A 21,277-nucleotide genomic window follows, 5' to 3' on the forward strand; every position below is an offset into this window, starting at 1 on the left:
ATTCCAAAGGGAAACTGGAGAAAATGAATATTGCAACTTTCTTTTCTTCTTGAATGTTTGCATAAATTTTATAGAAATGACTCTACCCTAAAAGTTGAAAACACTTTTTAATGACAAGAAATAAATTATATTTTATATTTACATAATGCCATTATGCAGGGAATATAAATTGTATGAATACTGATGCATTTATTCCCACATCATTATGAGAATGAGGAAGATATTTCAGATGTCAGAAATGGAAGTCAACGTTCAAGGGGACAAAACTTACAGGGGGTCCTGTGTCTAAAATCAGAGCCTGTCATTCTATTGCCCATGACTGTTTTCCTGTACAATGTTAATAAATCTTTTTAAGAAAGGTCAAATAGACAAATAGGCAAATTTGTATATTGAGTGTCATTTGAAAGATAGATAGGTTCATATAACTAAAATACCTCATTTGAATTTTTCATTTACTAAAATGATGTGGTGTATCTTATGTTATACCACCAGGAAGTAGGACAATTTTCCCCATGATATCTCAAATTTGTTTCGAAGATTACATCTATTTAGTAATAAAGAAGCCAGCTTACAACTGGTTTAGTTATATGTATGATGCCATTGAAACATCTTTTAAGCTTACAAACCTGAGTGGGTTTTGGAAAAACCATATATTAAATTAATGTTTAAAAATTCGTTTTTACTGAGATGGAAGTATGGTGGAATAAAAAATAGACAAAATAATTAATAAGGTACAAATATTTGATAAAAAATGACTAAGAGGATTTAGGGGCAGGCCCAGCGGTGCGGCAGTTGAGTGCGCGCTTAGCTACGGCAACCCAGGGTTCGCAGGTTTGGATCCTGGGTGCACCGATGCACCACTTGTCAAGCCGTGCTGTGGCGGTGTCCCATATAAAGTGGAGGAAGATGGGCATGGATGTTGGCCCAGGGCCAATCCTCCTCAGCAAAAAGAGGAGGATTGGCATCAGTTTTTAGCTCAGGGCTAATCTTCCTCACACACACACACAAAATGACTAAGAGGATTTAGCTAATGGTAATGCCATATTTTTCATGAATACATTAAAATATGGATAAAATTACCATTTAAAGCCAGAGATTATTTAGTACTAGTTATTAATACTATTGAAAACTTTAGCTTTGGATTGGTTCAATAAAGGAAAACAACATCCAAATTTGAATGCACAAAGAGTTTATTATTAGGCTTTTTTTCCCTAATCTTATAATTAACATCTGGGGGAAATGGAGAATGGATTAGGAGAGAAAATACTATTCTCACATACTACATCTAACATGCTGGAAGAGGGACTTTTTAATGCTGCTTTCCAGGGAAAACTTGGGCATAGCAAGTCTCCTCCCGTTTTACTATGAGGACATGTCTAGGCTATGTCACATCATCTCTGGGATCCCTTTTCCACTATTCACTCCCTGGAAGACCACACCTCTGTCTCTGACCCTACATGAATCTTTCAGTTTTTTGTGAACACCCTTGTAAGTTCCCTAAAACCAATTAAGGTTTTAGGGAATAAGGCAAGAATTAACTTGGCTCTCTGTCTACATCTTTTTGCTCATTCCCCTGGGTATATTTTTGACTCTCCAGGTTAACAATTATCCTCAATTTTCATCTCTAGCTCTGATCATTGTAAACAATGAGTTTACGTTCATATTTCCAGTTGCTTTAATGTGCATTTTATTTTGAGGATCAGCCAACTTCTGATAATTTACATTTATGTAACTGAGCATAGACTTCAGTTCTGGTTAATATGGCAGAACAGATAATCCTCAAACACTTTTGCTATAAAAGTATGGATAAATGATAGATAAAATGTAACTTCAAATTTAAAAATTTTAAATTAAAATAATTAAAATTTAAATTAACGTGCATCACTGGCTGGCAAAAAAGTTAGGAAAATGGACCATATATCAAGAGGAAGCTGAAAAATAGCTGTAAGCATGAAATGTGGATACCCTGGTTTGGTTTGCTGGTCTTGGTGACCAGAGAGCTTAGCTTCCATATGAAGATAAGAAATGATGCTTTGAGCTTACATAAGGTTGGGAGTTGGAAGTGAAACTGCTACATGAAGCTAAGACTCTTGAAAACTGCATTTTCTGTGAAAGAGTGTGCTAGAATAATTTTTCTTCACCAGCTGGATTATGCTGACAGTGGGGAAAAAAAAATCCCCTGATAATTAGTACTGTGGACTTCTCTTAAAGCAGTATTGAAATATTTACTATCTCTAAGGTCTAGTAACATGCAAGCTGATAACCTAATGTGAAGAGTGGCCCTGGGATGGCAATACCTTCGGGGCGATAGCAGAAGCAAATGCAATATGATTTTGCACACATGTACCTTCAGCTAAGATGTCACAGGTATTCACTGAAGATGAGTCCATTACCAAAAATTATAAACTATAAGAGGATACAATGCCCTATGAACAACAGACAACAAAAACAAAAATATTAAGAAGAGTCAATCCAAAACTCCAGATATTAGAAATGTCCATCAAGGTACTATAAAATAAATAGGTTTAAGATCATCAGAAATATAATGAAGGAATTGAAAACATGAGAATGAATAAGACACAAAAAAATGTGACGGGACTAATTTAGAAAAGAACCAAATATAACACCCAGAAATGAAAAATAAAGTGAATAAGGCAAAAACTGCATAAGTAGGTTAAATAGAAGATTAGACACATTCAAAGAATGAATTAGTGAATTGGGATATGAGCTAGAAAAAAAAAAATCACTCCAGAAGTAATACAAAAATTAAAAGAAGTAGAATAAAATAAGAAAGTTGTATATACATTAATGGAACTGTCAGAAGACAGAATTGTAAATAATATGGGAGTTGCCATAATGGAAGAGATATGGGCTATGAACATTACAGAATTGATTATTCTGAATTGATTATCTGAGAATCCTGATTTAGACAGCAAAAGATGCCTCAAGCAAGAGTAAAATTTTGCTGATAATTTATCTGGACAAAGAAATCTAGTATGATGGTTATTTTATTTATCATTTGGAATTTTTGGTTTATTGTCTTTTTAATTTTTATTGCCATCAGTATATCTGTCCTTGTGTAAAATGTCTTTTTGTTGGTTAGCTCTTAAGATCTTCTCTTTATCTCTATTGTGCTGCCATTTTGTTAATATACAAGTAGGTGTGAATTTCTTTCTATACCTTCTGATTGATAGTTATTTTTCTTTCAATACTTTATCATAATTATTTCACTGGAAATAATAATATTGCACTGTATTCTACATTTCATTATTGCTATTGAGATATATATTGCTATTCTAATAGTCATCAGTTTTCAGTGATACAGCATTATTCTCTGGCTGTTTTAAAGATCATCTTGTTGTCTTTGGTTTTCAGTAATTTCACTTTTAAAAATAGTTTTAAATTTAAATTTAATAATTTTATTATTTTTAACACTTAATCCAATATGAATTTACATACTCAGGAAATTTTAGTAAGATTTTTGGTTTTATATTTTTCATGAACTCCAAAAAACATTCCGTAGTGGGTTAAATCATGTCCCTCCAAAGTTCGTGTCCACTCAGAACCTCAGAACATGAGGAACATTAGAAATAGGGTCTTTGCAGATGTAATTAATTAATGACTTGAAAACATCCTGAATGTATGGTAGGGCCCAAATTACTGGTGTCCTTGTAAGAAGAGGAGAGGACACAGAGAGACACACAGGAAAGTAGGCATGCAAAGACAGGCAGAGATTGGAGTTATGCTGCCACAAACCAAGGGAAACCAGGAGAAACCAGAAGCTGGAAGAGGCAAGAGAGGATCTTTTCCTAGAGCCTTTGGAGGGAGTGTGGCCCTGCTGACACCTTGAATTTGGACTTCTAGCCTCCAGAACTGTGAGAGATTAAATATCTTGTGTTTTAAGCCACCAAATTTGTGGTAATTGCATGGTAATTAATATACATTCCAACTGCTATTTCTTTATATATTATTAAACCTAAAGTGATGGATTTTAATGACATGTTTTAAATCTTTTCACTCTATTATTCCAATATCTTAATGCCTAATATTTCACATCATTTTATCTCCCTATACACTCTTGTCCTTCAGATAAATCTTCTAGTTCATTTATTCTCTATTTAGCTATGTCTAATCCTCTGTTTAATTTACCTTTTATCTTTTTTATTTCAATCATTATGTTTTTCATACATGTTTTATTTTTAAAAATAAATGCCTATTTATTGCTTATGAACACATTATTTCTTTAAACTTTTCATACATAGATGCTTTATAGTCTATATATAAAAATTCTGCAATCTTTGGGTGTATAATTCTGTTATCTGTTCATCTTTCCCATTGTGACCTTTGGTCATAGTGGCTTGCTTTATCATGTGCTTAGTTATTTTTCATTACTAGCTCTTTGCTTGATTGTAATCTGTTGGAGATCAATGTGCCTATATAGAAGAAAGTTTCTCTCAGAAAAAGATTTCCTTCTGTTGGTATGCAAAGAACACTATTGCCTGGTGTGACTTTAGCCCCTCTCCAGAGTCTTTGCTCAGAGCCAAAGTTTCAGGCTCACGTCCCCAAACTTGGCATTGGTCACCATGCTCAGTATGAAGACGACACTGCTGCTATCTCAATCTGTTCTCATTTCAACCATGAGCCTCCTGCTTGTAGACTAGTCTAAAAGCAGGAATTATATATATCTGAACCTTAACAGAGAATGTTATGCACCCATAAATGGATTGTGATCTTCACTAGCTCAGTTGTTATTAGCTATAACTATGTAACCAAGTATAGAATTCGCCACAGGAATACAGATGTTTTACATTAGAAAGTCTTGGATATAATTTACCAGGTTAATACAACAAATGAGCAAAAACAAGTATGATCAAGTACAAAGAAGAAACAGTGTTTGGTAAAATTCAATCTTGCTCGTGGTGAAAAATCTTAGTAAACCAGGACTATAGGGGAATTTTCTTAACCAACTAATGGTAATCACTCCAAGCCTACAGGAAAAATTATCTTGATTGTTAGAACAACAGATGCAGTTCATTTAAAATCAATGTGAGAGGCAGACTTCTAAGACGGCTCACAATGACCCTCAGTCTTACATAATCTCCTCTCTTTTGAGTATGGGTGGAACCCATGACTATGACAAGATATCACTCCCATGATTATGTTAACTTATTTACCAAATGGGAGATTATCTTTGGTGGGCCTGACCTAACCAGGAGACTCCTTTAAAAAAATCAAAGTTTTCACCTGCTGGTCACAGAAGAAGTAAGAGACATGCACTCTGGTGGGCCTTAAGGAAATCAAACATCAGCGTGGTAAACTCTCTATGGCAGCCAATGGCAAGGCACTGCAGGTGATCTCTAGGAGCTGAGAGCAGTCCCAGGCAGCAGCTGGTAGGAAGCTGGGGACCTCAGTCCTACACACAAGGGAAGGAATGCTTCTAGTCAGCTTGGAAGACGCCAGTCTCTTGGTGAGAACTGCACCACTGGTCCACAACTTGATGTCAACCTGGCAAGACCCTGAGCAGAGGATCCAGCCACACTGTACTCAGACATCTGACTGCAGAAACTGTGAGATAATAAATGTGTGCTGTTTTAAGCCACAAAGTTTGTGATAATTTGTTATGCAGCAATATAAAATGAATACAATCAGAAATCATATAAGTACATCTGCTATCCCAACTTATTCTCTTCCTTACTATGCTGGAGTTTCTAGCGTGAGACTCTCCAATAGAACTTTCTGTGGTGATGGAAATGTGTTACTTCTGTGTGGTACAACACGGTGGCCAGTCACCACATATGGCCATGGAGCACTTGAAATATGGCTATAGCAACTGAGGAAGCAAGTAGTTAATTTTATTTAAATTTAATTAATTTAAATTTAAATAGCCATATGTGGCTGGTGGCTACTATAGTGAACAGTGCAATTCTATCCAATGCAATAAGTAAATAAAAATAAGTCAAAGTCATAATTCTTATAAAGTAATACATTTTCATAATGATAAGATTGCTTACATAGACAATCAAAAGAAGCAAACGGTTAGAACTCCTCAGGGAGTTGTACAATTTGATATGTATAAGATAAAGATGCAAAAAATCAATGCTGTTTCTATTCACCAGTAAAAATCAAACAGAAATTGAAATTTCAAAAACACCCAGTTAAAAATAGCAACTAAAATTATAATCTATATATAAATCTAGCTAAATATGATAGAAGTCATTTATGTAGTTTTTGAAGAATACAAAGTCAGGACCAAATAAATGGTTAGAAGTATTTTTTCATGAATGACAAGTTTCAACACCGTAAATATGTCACATCTCCCAAAATTAATCCATAAATTCTACATAATCCAATCAAAATACCAGCAAAGTTGTGGTAGATATTAACAAGTGATGATCTTATCAATATTTATTACAATGTTATAAAAATCAAAATATTGTGATGTTGGTGCAAGGATAACAAACACACCAGTGGTAGGAAAAACAATCACATGCAGATATATGAAAACATTCTGTATGATAGAGTGGCACTGAAAGAAAGTGGAGACGAGGATAACTATAATTAGTAGTTTCATGTAGCCAAAGAGGGGTTGGCAACTTTTTCTGTAAAAGTCCAGATAGTAAATATTTTTGGCTTTGCTGACCATAGGGTCTTGGTCACAGCTACTCAACTCTGCCCTTCTTGTGTTAAAGGCAGCCATAGACAATATGTACATGAATGGATGTGGCTGTGTTTGAATAGAACTTGATTTATAGAAATAAAAGTACAATGGATTTTGTTCACAGGCTTGTTGACTACTGATCTAGATCTTTCTCCTATGCACATTGTTTATGTATGTTGTGCATCTTCCTATCAGTAGGACCCATTCTAGGCTCTGTAACAGCTCTGCTCATCACCACCTTCTGACTAGTTGAAGGCCAGAGCTTCCTAACGTCTCTTCTGACATCCCACCACCTACCCCAGCCACTGTGCAGCTATACTTAATTTTTAATAATATCAGTAAAATTATGCAAGTATCATTAGATCCTACAACGGCTTCCTATTACTTGTAGTATAAAATACAGACTTCTCACTGTTCCCTGCTAGACAAAACTCATCAGACCCTGGCCACATACTCTAACCTCACCTGACGGACTGTGGAAGAACCAAACCTGAGTGATGTTGGAACTGTTGTTAACACAAAGTCATTTCTTGATTCTAAAAGAAAACGCTAGTTGAAAGGGACGTAAATATACTTTTTTGTCTCCATGACTGTGAAAAAAAAATAAATTGGAGAAAATATTGACTGTTTAATAATGGATAATTTGTCATCCATCTTGAAAAGCAGAAAATTATACCCCTAACTCATACATCATGCTATAAATTTCTGTTTAATTCCCAGGTTTTAGAAGTACATTTAAAAGAACAAAACAAAATAAACGAAAACAAGAAACTATTACTTCAAGGCAAGAAAGAATCTCTTAGACAAGACATACAAAGTTCAAATTCTACAAGAATAGATAGATAAATTAGACATTAAAATGGAAAACTTCTTTATGACCAAAGATGTTATAAACAAAGTAATAAATCAATCACAGTGAATGAACTAGAGTGAATGAATGAGAAACTTGTATTACAGATATTTACATGGGAAACCAAAAATGCTGAGTTTAAAAAAGCAAGCTACACCAGGGCGTGCACCAACGCACTGCTTCTCCGGCCGTGCTGAGGCGGCGTCCCACATACAGCAACTAGAAGGATGTACAACTACGACATACAACTATCTACTGGGGCTTCCGGGAGAAAAAGGGAAAAAAAAAGGAGGAGGATTGGCAATAGATGTTAGTTCAGGGCCAGTCTTCCTCAGCAAAAAGAGGATTGGCATGGATGTTAGCTCAGGGTTGACCGTCCTTACAAAAAAAAAAAAGCAAGCTACAAATTGAAACATTTAGATAAATTTTAAACACCATAATCAATATGTTGTGGAATCACACAGATTTTAAAAAGATGGAAAAACATAGACTGTAAACATGAACCAACTTGAGACTAGTGCCTGACTTTGATCATGGGGAGAAATGATTGGAATGAAGGGGGTTGAAAAGCATCTGTATTGTTTTATTTATTTTAAAGAGAAGTGTATAAACACATATGGCAAAATTATAGCATTTGCTAAATCCGTATGCTTGAAACAAGTTGTAATATTAAAAATTCAATGTGCCATTTTTGTCCCAGCTATCTCCCCAGCCAATAACACATTTTGCCTTGTTTCCTCCAACTGTATTGATTAACTGCTTGAGATCTCTATTCTAGTACTCTTTATTTTTACTGTTTTTCTCAATTTTCTCGTGTAAGTCGATTCTCACAGACTATGTCTGATCAATGTATTTCTTTCCCATAATCTACACTAGTCCTTCTTCATCTAATGCTGGGATATCTACAAGAGTCTTCAAGTCGTTTTTCTGCCTTCACTCATTCCTATGACAACTCGGGCTACCTGTGGCTCCAAGAACGCTTTCCCCTACATAATATTTACACTTAATTAGCCACCTAAAGAAATTTATGGTTCCTCCCTTTGCCTTTGGTCTTGTATTTAAAGTCAGTGATTTAATGTATATTTTTAGACACTGCAAATTTAAATGCTGTACGTAATTTGCTTTTTGTTTTCTAACAAGTTCTCCCACATGGATTTCTCTCCCATTCTTTTTTTTTTGCTTTTTTTTTGGTTTTGTTTTGTTTTGTTTTGTTTATTGCAGTAACATTTGTTTACAACATTGTGTAAATTTCAGGCGTACATCATTATACTTCTATTTCTGCATAGATTACATCATGTTCACCACCAAAATACTAATTACAACCCATCACCACACACATGAGCTGAATTATCCCTTTTGCCTTCCCCCTCTCCCCTTCCCCTCTGGTGACCACCAATCCAATCTCTGTCTCTATGTGTTTGTTTATTGTTGTTATTATCTACTACTTAATGAAGGAAATCATATGGTATTTGACCTTCTCCCTCTGACTTATTTCACTTTGCATAATACCCTCAATGTCCACCCATGTTGTCACAAATGGCAGGATTTCATCGTTTCTTATGGCTGAGTAGTATTCCATTGTATATATATACCACACCTTCTTTATCCATTCGTCCCTTGATGGGCACTTAGGTTGCTTCCAAGTCTTGGCTATTGTGAATAACGCTGCAATGAACACAGGGGTGCATGTACCTTTACAAATTGGTGTTTTCAAGTTCTTTGGATAAATACCCAGCAGTGGAATAGCTGGATCATATGGTAGTTCTATCCTTGATTTTTTGAGGAATCTCCATACTGATTTCCATAGTGGCTGCACCAGTTTGCACTCCCACTAGCAGTGTATGAGAGTTCCCTTCTCTCCACATCTTCTCCAACACATGTTGTTTCCTGTCTTGTTAATTATAGCCATTCTGACGGGCGTGAGGTGATATCTCATTGTAGTTTTGATTTGCATTTCCCTGATAGTTAGTGATTTTGAACATCTTTTCATGTGTGTGTTGGCCATCTGTATATCTTCTTTGGAGAAATGTCTGTTCAGGTCTTTTGCCCATTTTTTAATTGGGTTGGTAGTTTTTTTGGTGTTGAGATGCATGAGTTCTTTATATATTTTGGAGATTAAGCCCTTATCAGATGCATGGTTTGCAAATATCTTCTCCCAATTGTTAGGTTGTCTTTTTGTTTTGTTGATGGTTTCCTTTGCTGTGCAGAAGCTTTTTAGTTTGATGTAGTCCCATTTGTTTATTTTTTCTATTGTTTCTCTTGCCCGGTCAGACATGGTGCTTGAAAATATGTTGCTAAGACCAATGTTGAAGAGTGTACTGCCTATGTTTTCTTCTAGAAGTTTCACAGTTTCAGGTCTTACATTCAAGTCTTTAATCCATTTGGAGTTAATTTTTGTGTATGGTGTAAGGTAAGGGTCTACTTTCATCTTTTTGCATATGGCTATCCGGTTTTCCCAACACCATTTGTTGAAGAGACTTTCTTTTCTCCATTGTATGTTCTTGGCTCCTTTGTCAAAGATTAGCTGTCCATAGATGTGAGGGTTTATTTCTGGGCTTTCGATTCTATTCCATTGATCTGTGTGTCTGTTTTTGTGCCAGTACCATACTGTTTTGGTTACTATAGCTTTGTAGTATATTTTGAAATCAGGGAATGTGATACCTCCAGCTTTGTTCTTTTTTCTCAGGATTCCATTGGCTATTCGGGGTCTTTTGTTTTTCCATATAAATTTTAGGATTCTTTGTTCTATTTCTGTGAAAAATGTTGTTGGAACTTTGATAAGGATTGCATTGAATCTATAGATTGCTTTAGGAAGTATGGACATCTTAGCTATGTTAATTCTTCCAGTCCAAGAGCATGGAATATCTTTCCATTTCTTTGTGTCTTCTTCGATTTCTTTCAGCAATGTTTTATAGTTTCGGTGTACAGCTCTTTCACCTCTGTGGTTAAGTTTATTCCTAGGTATTTTATCCTTTTTGTTGCAATTGTAAATGGGGTTGTATTCTTAATTTCTCTTTCTGCTACTTTGTTGTTAGTGTATAGAAATGCAACTGATTTTTGTATGTCGATTTTGTATCCTGCAACTTTACCGTATTCGTTTATTACTTCTAAAAGTTTTCTGGTGGATTCTTTAGGGTTTTCTATATATAAAATCATGTCATCTGCAAATAGTGAGAGTTTCACTTCTTCCTTTCCAATATGGATCCCTTTTATTTCTTTTTCTTGCCTGATTGCTCTGGCTAGGACTTCCAGTACTATGTTAAATAGGAGTGGTGACAGTGGGCATCCTTGTCTGGTTCCTGTTCTTAGAGGGATAGCTCCCAGTTTTCCACCATTGAGGATGATATTAGCTGTGGGTTTGTCATATATGGCCTTTATTATGTTAGGAACTTTCCTTCTATCCCCATTTTATTCAGAGTTTTTATCATAAATGGATGCTGTATCTTGTCAAATGCTTTCTCTGCATCTATTGAATTAATCATGTGATTTTTATTCTTCATTTTATTAATGTGGTGTATTACATTGATTGATTTGCGAATGTTGAACCATCCTTGCATACCTGGAATAAATCCCACTTGATCATGGTGAATAATCTTTTTAACGTATTGTTGTATGCGATTTGCTAGTATTTTGTTGAGGATTTTTGCATCGATATTCATCAGTGATATTGGCCTGTAATTTTCTTTTTTTGTGTTGTCCTTGTCTGGTTTTGGTATCAGGGTAATGTTGGCTTCGTAGAATGAGTAAGGGAGCTTGTCCTCTCCTCCACTTTTTGGAAGAGTTTAAGAAGGGTAGGTATTAAGTCTTCTTTGAATGCTTGGTAGAATTCACCAGGGAAGCCGTCTTGTCCTGGACTTTTATTTTTGGGGAGGTTTGTGATTACAGTTTCGATCTCCTTACTGGTGATTGGTCTATTCAAATTCTCTATATCTTCTTGATCCAGTTTTGGAAGGTTCTATGATTCTAAGAATTTATCCATTTCTTCCAGATTGTCAAATTGGTTGGCATATAGCTTTTCATAGTATTCTCTTATAATCTTTTGTATTTCTGAGGTGTTTGTTGTAATTTCTCCTCTTTCATTTCTGATTTTACTTATTTGTGCCTTCTCTCTTTTTTTCTTGGTGAGTCTAGCTAAAGGTTTGTCAATTTTGTTGATCTTTTCAAAGAACCAGCTCTTGGTTTTATTAATTTTTCTATTTTTTTTTAGTCTCTATTTCATTTATTTCTGCTCTGATTTTATTATTTTTATTATTTCCCTTCTTCTACTTATTTTGGGACACCTATAACACAGATGTTAGTGTGCTCGATGTTGTCCCAGAGGTCCCTTAGACTGTCCTCACTCTTTTTAATTCTTTTCTCTTTTACCTGTTCAGCTTGGGTAATTTCTTCTAGTCTTTCCTCCAGCTCACAGATCCGTTCTTCTGTATCCTCTACTCTGCTTTTAAGTCCCTCTAGCGAATTTTTCATTTCCAGTATCGTATTCTTCATTTCTGATTGGTTCTTTTTTATATCTTCCATTTGTTTGTTGACACTCTCACTGAGTTCATCTATTCTTCTCCCCAGATCAGTGAGCATCCTTAACACTCTTAGTTTGAACTCTCTGTCAGGTAGGTTGCTCATTTCTGTTTCATTTAGTTCCTTTTCTGGAATTTTGTCCTGTTTCCTTACTTGGAATGTATTTCTTTGCCTCCTCATTTTGCCTCTTTCCCTGTGCTTGTGTCTACATATTAGGTAGGTCAGCTACGTCTCCTGCTCTTGGATAGGTGACCTTATGTAAGCGATGCCTTAGCAGTCCTGCAGTGTGCTTCCCTCAGTTCTCAATGTTCCAGGGGTGACCCCTATGTGGGCTATGTGTGTCCTTCTGTTGTGGCCTGTTTGCTCTCCCTGTATGCACCCAGGTAGGCTGAGTTATGCTCCTGCCCAGCTGTTGTAATGCTCAGTTGTTTGTAGTTGTTGTGGGCCCTTCAGTCTCTTTATCAGGTGTGGGGAGCCCCAGCACAGTTGGCTGCAAGTTCTAATACCACATTTGTGTTGCAGTCTTTCTAAGTGAGTAGGCCCCCAGCGTGGCAGGTTGTTAGGCTCAGGGGCCTACAATTGCTATAAGCCTCCAGCCTTTAGGTCTCTTGTCAGCTCTCTGAGGATTGCAGCTGGGTGGGGCTGGCCTCAGGCACAGGAGCACCCAGTTGTTTCAGACTTTGGAAGGTGGGCAAACCCCCTATGTGGGTCTTTGAGAAGCACAAGTCTTCTGCAGCTGACAAGCCCTGCCGCCCACAGGTCCACACACACAGTCAACACAGTCCTGCCCCGTGTGTGTGCCTCGACCTCCCGTAGTGGACCCAGTCTCTCCTCGGCGGGAGCCCCACACACTCCACCACCGCCCCACACTCTCCACCCGCTCCTTGTGCACACCCTGCCCCACTGAAGCTGGGTCAGTTGCCAGGCTGCAGAGAATCCAGTCACCAATCTATGCAGGCCCACAAGTTGCCTGAGGGCTTGTTGTTGGGTGGGGCCAGTCTCTAGGGTGGGCTGCCTGCCCTGGCTGAGCTGGATTAAATCGGTGCTCTAGCGGGTGGGGCAGACCCTGGGCTAGCAGGCCCCAGAGGAAACTCCAATGGCGTCTGTGTCAGCACGCCCACACCAGGCCACAACAATGGCCGCCGCCAATGTCCCAGTCCCTGGAGAGGTCTCACCTCTCACTGAGATGCACTCAGGGCCTATCAGGTGAGTGTCTTTTCACCAAAGCACTATGCACCTTTCTTTCTGGTGATTTTAGGTTGCTTTCTGAAACTGGTGAGTTTGCGCGTGGGCCCTTTAAGAGCCGGTTTTAGTTTCTTTGTGAACCGGGTTTTCTGGGGGTACTCCCCAATGCTTTAGTAGCAGGCACAGTCAGATATTAGGCTGCTGGTCTCGATTGTGCTGGGTCCACAAAATGCCCACAGCGGGGGTGCTCCCCGGCTCAGGGCCCCGTGCCTCCAGGGAGGCTGCGTACCTGTGGGCTGCTCCTGGCGGCCGTGAAGCTGGCGGCTTGTGAAGGCGGCGTTTTTCCTCTCCAGAAGGGAGTCTCTGCCTCTTCTGCCTCAGTTAGGATTGTCCGTTGTTGCAGGAGTTCCTCTCATCCAGTTTTCAGTTCTGTCTCAGGGGTAATTTTTCCACGAGTAGTTGTAAAGTGGCTGTGTCCACGGGAGGAGGTGAGTTCAGAGTCTGCCCACGCCGCCATCTTGACTTCCTCTCTCCCGTTCTTTTCTGCCAAATCATGCTCATTGCTCCTTGAAGTACTGATTCAGATGAATTTTACTCTAAACCAGCCTGTTTTGTGTTTCACCTTTTTCAATGAATATTTATTAGTCGCCTAATAAGGATTAGCACTGGAGCCATAATATCCATAAGAAATTATGATCCTTGCCCTTAATAAGATATTTACATTTTTATTTGTACCGAAGTACTTGCTTCCTATTAATAGATCCTAGCCTCTTGTGTGTATGTCTTAGCTCCCAAATCAAAGTATTAGCTACTTTGAGAGTGTAAACAAGTTTTCTCTCCCTTCCTCTAATCCCCTATCCTGTCATCCATGATTTTAAAGGATGCGTAATTAGCAAATAATTGCTGATTGACTTAACAAATCTACTTCACCTCCTTATGTATGCCACATTTCATGTGTCCTGGGAAGTAAGTGCAGTGTTAAAAATATGCTGAGGGGCCGGCCCAGTGGCATAGCGGTTATGTGCACGCGCTCTGCTGTGGCAGCCCGGGGTTAGGATTCCAGGCGTGCACCAATGCACCACTTATCAAGCCACGCTGTGGCGGCGTCCCATATAAAGTAGAGGAAGATGGGCATGGATGTTAGCCCAGGGCCAGTCTTCCTCAGCAAAAAGAGGAGGATTGGCTACAGATGTTTGCTCAGGGCTGATATTCCTGACAAAGAAAAACAAAAATGCTGAATCATGACTTGTGTTCACCCTCAACTTCCCTGGGCATTTATCTACCTAGCATTTGTTAAATTTGTATGTTTGAAACAGGTTGTAATATTAAAAAATTCATTATGCTGTCTTGTCCCAGCTATGTCTCTGGTCAATAACATATCTTTCCTAGATTCCTCCAATTATAATATTGGTTGACTGCTTGGGGCCTCTGGTCTAGTACTATTCAATTTACTCTTGTTGTTCGTCTCCATTCTCACATGTAAATCATCTGGCTCCAAAACAGCACTCTAAGGTTTCATGTGGTAGAACAGATCTTACGTGGACTAGATGTATATAAAATTCTTGCTCTCAAGAAGATCTGTCATTTAGGTTTACATCTTAGAGTATCATCATCATTAAAGTCTGTTCAGTCTCTTGGAATTTGCCTCAACCTGCATCCTTAATAGTCATCAAGCGTTCCTGTTTGTACTTCGACAAAATGCTAACATTGCTCAGGAAAAAAAATTGTCTTTGCTTTCCTGTTAAATTTGATCCATTATCTTCAGAGCCCAGTTCATTTCACCACTGACTAATCATAAAACAAAAACAAAAACAGATGCTCAGCAGGGCCTAAATGTTTTCAAACTTATTGCACAGAGTCAAGGACGCAGAGAGAAGGTGCAGCTCAGGGCGGCAGCTGCAGAGCCAGCATCTGGGCTCCCCGATAATCACCTTGTGTGAATCACACCAGAGGAAGAGCAGAATCACCAAGTGCAGTGAGCCTCAGACACCTCCATCTGTTTTTCAGACCACACTGTGTTTATCAGGGCTGCAATTTGCGACATCTGGCAGTTTTTCTTATACTTGGTATATCTTTGAGAGAAGAAAAAGAAAAAGAGAGACAATAAGAAATGTCATTCCTAGCTAGCAGCTGGAAGATATTTGTGATTAAATTGCTGTCTGTTTAAAGTCTTCAAATTATGTCTGTATGGCAAAAGGGCAAGAACTTGAAGGTGAACTGTTTACAAGTAAATAGATTCATTCATACTCCGATTCACTCATTACTCCTGGGGTGTATAAATGTGCCAAGTTACTCTTACTGTCGTTTTTTTAAGGATCTCACAGATACCAGTTTTTTAAACACTCACATCTATAAACATGTTTATATGTCCTGTGGCTTTCAAAAATAGATTAAGGTAAGTCTGAATGAAATTCTTGTGACGATATCTCTAAAAATGTACCCATAATCTAGTAGACCTAGATAGAACTTTAATAATTTTATGTCAATTTAAATCCTTTTCAGGAGCCACTTATGTTTATTATTTTTAGACCAGTCTGCAATTGACCATTCCAGTATGTTAGTGTTGATAAAAGAAATCTTAACCAAATTTGGCTCAAAGAAGTCAATTCCTTCAAAGTTTTAAGTATAGTAAACAAAAAGTGTAACCACAAGGGGCTGTCAGAAATCTTTTATAATTATCAAGGAATAAGGCAAAAACAATTTGCACTGAATATCTTATTAAAATACCAGCAGTTTTTCATGAACACACCGTGAATTAGGATTTAGGAGTCCATACAGACTAAGGCTCTGCAGCTTCTCTGTGTGCCCTTTGAGGTCTCTTTCTCCTGTTGAATTTCACACTGGGTTTGCGTGGGCATGCAAGAAGAAAATGCTTTAGCTTGGGAAAATTGCCATAGCTCTTTTCATAGCAGAACATTGGAAATGACATTGATGGCATATGAGCCCCTGGCTCAGATAGGGTAACCAAGAGAAGATCAAGAACCAGGAAGACTCCAACACAGGCAAATATTGAGACAGAGATCTTACCTGCTCTTCCAATAGCAACGTGCCAGTTACTGAGATGTTTTGCAACTAAAGTGAAGCACTTTCAATTGAAATGACTTGACATTACGAGACAGTGCTTGATGAAAGAACATTGTCAAATTTATAATCCTCAAATTTTATGTTCTGATCATTGTTATTACTGAGTTATTGATTATTTTAACATTTGTTCTTTTCATGTTAGTTGACTTGGACTTTTAAAAGTTACTATTCTGTTTTTTTCTTTCCTTCTGTCCTGTCTAAACACAGCATCTTTGTTATTTTATTTATAATAAGAGATACCAAACAGAGAAAGAGAATATGACTGAAATCCTCTATCAACACCTTTGACTTTACATCAAGTTTTATGGGTAGCAATAGACTGTCTTTTAAGAGCTCTGAAGATGTTCACTAGGAGAAATATTGATTGTAACAGACTGAATGTTGATTGAAACATTCAGTGAAACATGTTGATTGAAATCTTCATTGCACAGCTTACCTTCTGAGATACACTCTTTCAGGTCCTACCTCTGCCTTCCCAGCCCACTCACGAGGACACATCAATCACTGAAACACCATGGTGTGTCATCACAGTGTGTTCTCCTTCTGTGACCTCCTGCCTGGAATCATGTCGCTGTTTCTAATGCTTTCCCTTCACTTTCCTCACTCTACCACCCTTCATTCCAGTCCAGGCCCATTTACGATTATGGAGGAACTTGGAGCTCAGATACTGGGAAAGAGGAGTGAATAGACTCCACCCAGTCTCTTCTACTGAATGTAGCTCTAAATCCTGGACAGAAAGCATGGAGCAGCAATCTGAGGGTCCTGAACAGTCCATAGCAGCAGGTAGATTGGGGCAGGAGATCAAAATTCAAAGTTCCACAGAACCAGTGGTGAGTTTATGATTTTTTTTTCACCTCTGGTGTCAACTGATCTGAACTAAAAGCAGCCCCAAATCTGTAAATGTATACCTCCAGGAGACAGAAAGAGCTCCATGAGAAACAATCTTTCCTATCTGAGAACAAGAAAGAAACTATGAAAGGTTGGAAAAAGCAGGAGAAATGGCCCAATGGCCTCCTTGTTTTTCTTTTTTCATTCTGTCCTGCCTCAGCCCACAGGCAATGCTGTGGTGGAGGTGTGGCAGCTGCACAGCAATAGCAGTGGCAGCCAGGCAGGGCCCTACAACCCTGAGGAAGGGAAATCTTCTCTGATGAGAGGAACTGTGGTCCTAAGAGCATGAACCAAATCCCCATTGCATTTTTTCTCTCTGTGTCCTCCCACCATTTGGTCCTGCATGCAAACACAGTTTCAGGAAGTGTCTGAAAGAGCAAGAAGTTAGGTTCCTGGCCGGAGAGCAGGAAAGGGAGGCCCCAGGGAGGTAGAAAGTGTCAGGGAGATCACAGAGAACAGAGATCGATGGCAATCCCATAAATTGTATATCAACTGCTGGGCTCACCTCCAAACTGTACATGCATAGATTTCACCTTCAACAGCATATTGAACTTTTTTGAGAACTGAGCTACAGGGTAAACTTCCACCCATTCCAGGATTGCCCACTAGGTGGCACAAATGTGGGGCTGATCTGAGGAGCACTGCAAATACTTTGAAAAACTGAACTGACCTTGGAATAAGAACCCACTGAAAGCAAGCTGGAACTTGTGGCCAGAACCTAACCTGGTCAATTGCCTAGTAAAAAAATTAAAAATCAATATCCTCCTTAGAATTTAAATAATATCCAGATTCTCATAACATAATATTAAAAATGTCCACAATTCAATCTCAAATTAATCTACAAAGAACCAGGAAAATTCAAATTATAAGGGAAAATGCAATTGCAAGATGACACAGATATTGGGATAATCAGACAAAGGCCATAAATTAGCTATTACAGACACGCTCCACCCAGCTAATAAATGACAGAACCAAGACCTGAACTCATTTCATGCCCTTACACACTATACCAATTATCTTTGTTCTTTCCAGTTGAAAATAAGCTATCTCAGAGGTGCGGATTCAGTGTGAAAACTTGAACACGAGCTAATGCTTGAACGATATGTCCACTAGAGTAAGGCTGAGCAACTAAGGGAAATGTATTTGTCATCTTCACGTAGGCTCTGTCATAAGTACTTTTTGGTATAGAAGTTCTATATTGTTCTCTCAGTTATTGGGACTTTGCAAACTAAAAGAGAATTAATTATAGATTTATAGGTTAATCAAACTAGAGCATATGACCTTATTTGAAAGGATAACATTTTGTTTAATAGGAGTAGTTTTATATGAGTTGCCTCTTGTATTTCCTTAAAGCTGAGTCAAATCTGGCTAGTGGTCCATTCTTATGGAGTCCGAGAGCTAAGAATTTTTTTTTTCCATATTTAAAGAATTGTCAGAACAAGAAGAAAAAGAAGGAGGAAGATAAGGAGGAGATGGAGAAAGAAGAAAGAAGAAGCCAGCCCAGAGACTGTGTGTGACCCACAAACCCTAAAGTATTTGATATCTGGCCCTTTACAGAAAGTTTGCCAACCCCTGGCCTGAAAAAATGGGACACCATAACAGGGGTCATTTTGTATGTTTCTCTATTTCTTTCTGGTGTTGTCAGTTTGTGTTACAAGGGAGCACTTAGTAAGGACCTGACCCACAGTGGACATTCAAACAATGTGTGTGTAAATAAATAGGTGGGTGAATAGTTGCCTATCTACTCCAAGCACAGTAAAATAAGTCAGCTTCTTGGTTACCTCCTGTGGCACATGATATTATTAGTCACCAAATACTCACCACCCACTCACACCTGCTCCCACTCCTGCGAGAAGTGCAATTCCATGCCCCAATGATGTTGGGCTATGACATGTGACTTGTTTTGGCCAATGGAATGTGAACAGATATAACAGATGCCACATCTTCTCAGAAGCTGTTAGAAGTATTTCAAGTTTTTGTCAGTCACCTTGAACTTCTGCCTTCTGCCATTACAACAGTATGTTGTAGTAGTGGTTGATCTTTCAGCCTGGGTCCTGGAATAAGAAAACACATGGAACAAAGCCAAGCACAGTAAGACCCAGTGTCAGCCAACCAAATCCAGCAAAGCCCAGCCAAGCTGAAGCCAACCCTCACATTTGTGTAACATGAGTGAGAACTAAATGGTGTTGTAAGCCTTTGAGATTTTAGGATTCTTTCGTGCTGAGAGAAAAGTTACTTGATATACTTCTATAAAACAAAAGATTCAGAAGGATCCAATGGATCAGTACCTAGTATATATGGATTATTGAAAACCATAATGAATTCTTTTTTGTTTGTGAGGAAGACCGGCCCTGAGCTAACATCCGATGCCAGTCCTCCTCCTTTTTTGCTGAGGAAGACTGGCCCTGGGCTAACATCCATGCCTATCTTCTTCTATTTTTTAAGGGGCGCTGCCACAGCATGGCTTGACAAGCGGTGGGGGATCTGAACCGGCCAACCCTAGGCCCCCGCAGCGGAGCGCGTGCACTTAACCACTTGCACCACCGGGCTGGTACCCATAATGAATTCCTAAGCATGTGGGTTTTTTCGTTCTAATAATGAGAGTATAAAACTCATATTTACAAGATGATTTTCATATTTTTAGTTCATTTTATGTTGTGTAGAAATGTGATAGTTTATGTGATTGTGATGTTCTTTCGTGCTTATCAGCAACTATTTCATCTCACTAATGAAGGGCAAAAGTGATGGATATATGTTGCTACTAGAGTAAAAGGCACCTTATGTTCCAGAAAATTAATGAATTACTGTGACAACTTTGTTCCCTATTGAAAATGAATCATCCTTGAATCAGAATCTCTTTGCTTTGGAGGTTAGTATCTCATCCTTAATATTAATTTAACTTTGTAGAACTATGACTATAAATTGAATAACATAAAAACTAATGAGAAACAAATTAATTCAGAAAAGATTTATAATTATAATGAACTACACCAAGTGTCAAATGTGTTCAGCTCAATAAAGATGAATGTGAAATCAAGAAATTTGTAATCAAAGATAGTTCATTCTATAAAAATAAATGGGACAATACTGATTAGAAGAGAAAATTAAAATCTCCAGAAGTTGTTCATGTAGCTTACTTGGAGAGATAAAGGGTGAATAAAATAAAATAAAGTGTGTGATTCAGGGGTCCAGAAATGGCCATGGTGCTGGTAGTTGACAGTTGTTGGTTTTGCTTGCCCAGCACTCATTCCCACTCTTTATGTTAAGGAAATTCTAATTTTATTTTGGGAAACGTTCTCTGTTTTTCCAGTTCAAGTAGTATAGGTGCTATGACATCACTCCTTGTATAGATTTGGGCAATGTAAGCCCAGTAAGCACATGCCTCTTGCCATGAGGGTTTCTTCAGTATTGGTATCTGATCCAAGAGAGAACATCAGAGGAGACAAGAAACTATCTCCAGCTATCAGAGCTGTGAGAGGATGGGAGTAAGACTTGAGCTGCTGGCATATGCTCAGCACGAGTAGAGAGCCAGCCTGACAACTCCACCTACAAAGGAAAACTGAGCTGAGAGTTGGAGAGGGCAAGACCAAGTTCTGATGATGTCATATGACCCTTCAAAATCCAGTTATGACTGATTTTTGACTTTTGTTTTTCTTTCTCTTACAACTCCAATTCCTGAAAGCTACAGCGTTCCTGAGGCAGGCTGAGGCATTTGGAGATGAATGTTTTGCAATCAGACTCTCCCTTGACATCTATATTTGGAAACTGTCAAGAAAATATTTCAGAAATGGTTTAATATTTGTGATGTCTCTCAATTTAAGTTTCTACTTTGTAACCATGTCCTCTACAGGGATTTCAGCAAATGATGGATGAGGGGTGGGGATGGAAAAGCATATATGTTAAGATTGTATTAGAAAAATCTCCTTTGGATATAGATTCACCAGATAAATGACCTCTATTTTGTATTTTAATATTAAAAAAAGGCTATATTATCAAGTTAGCAATTCCAATAAGAGGTTTTGCTATTTTTATAAATTTCTATTTTTGAAAAAAATTCAAACCTATAGAAAAATTGAAGGAATTTTACAACAGATATC

Source organism: Diceros bicornis, chromosome 23 (genome assembly GCF_020826845.1).
Source record: "Diceros bicornis minor isolate mBicDic1 chromosome 23, mDicBic1.mat.cur, whole genome shotgun sequence".
Taxonomy (NCBI): domain Eukaryota; kingdom Metazoa; phylum Chordata; class Mammalia; order Perissodactyla; family Rhinocerotidae; genus Diceros; species Diceros bicornis.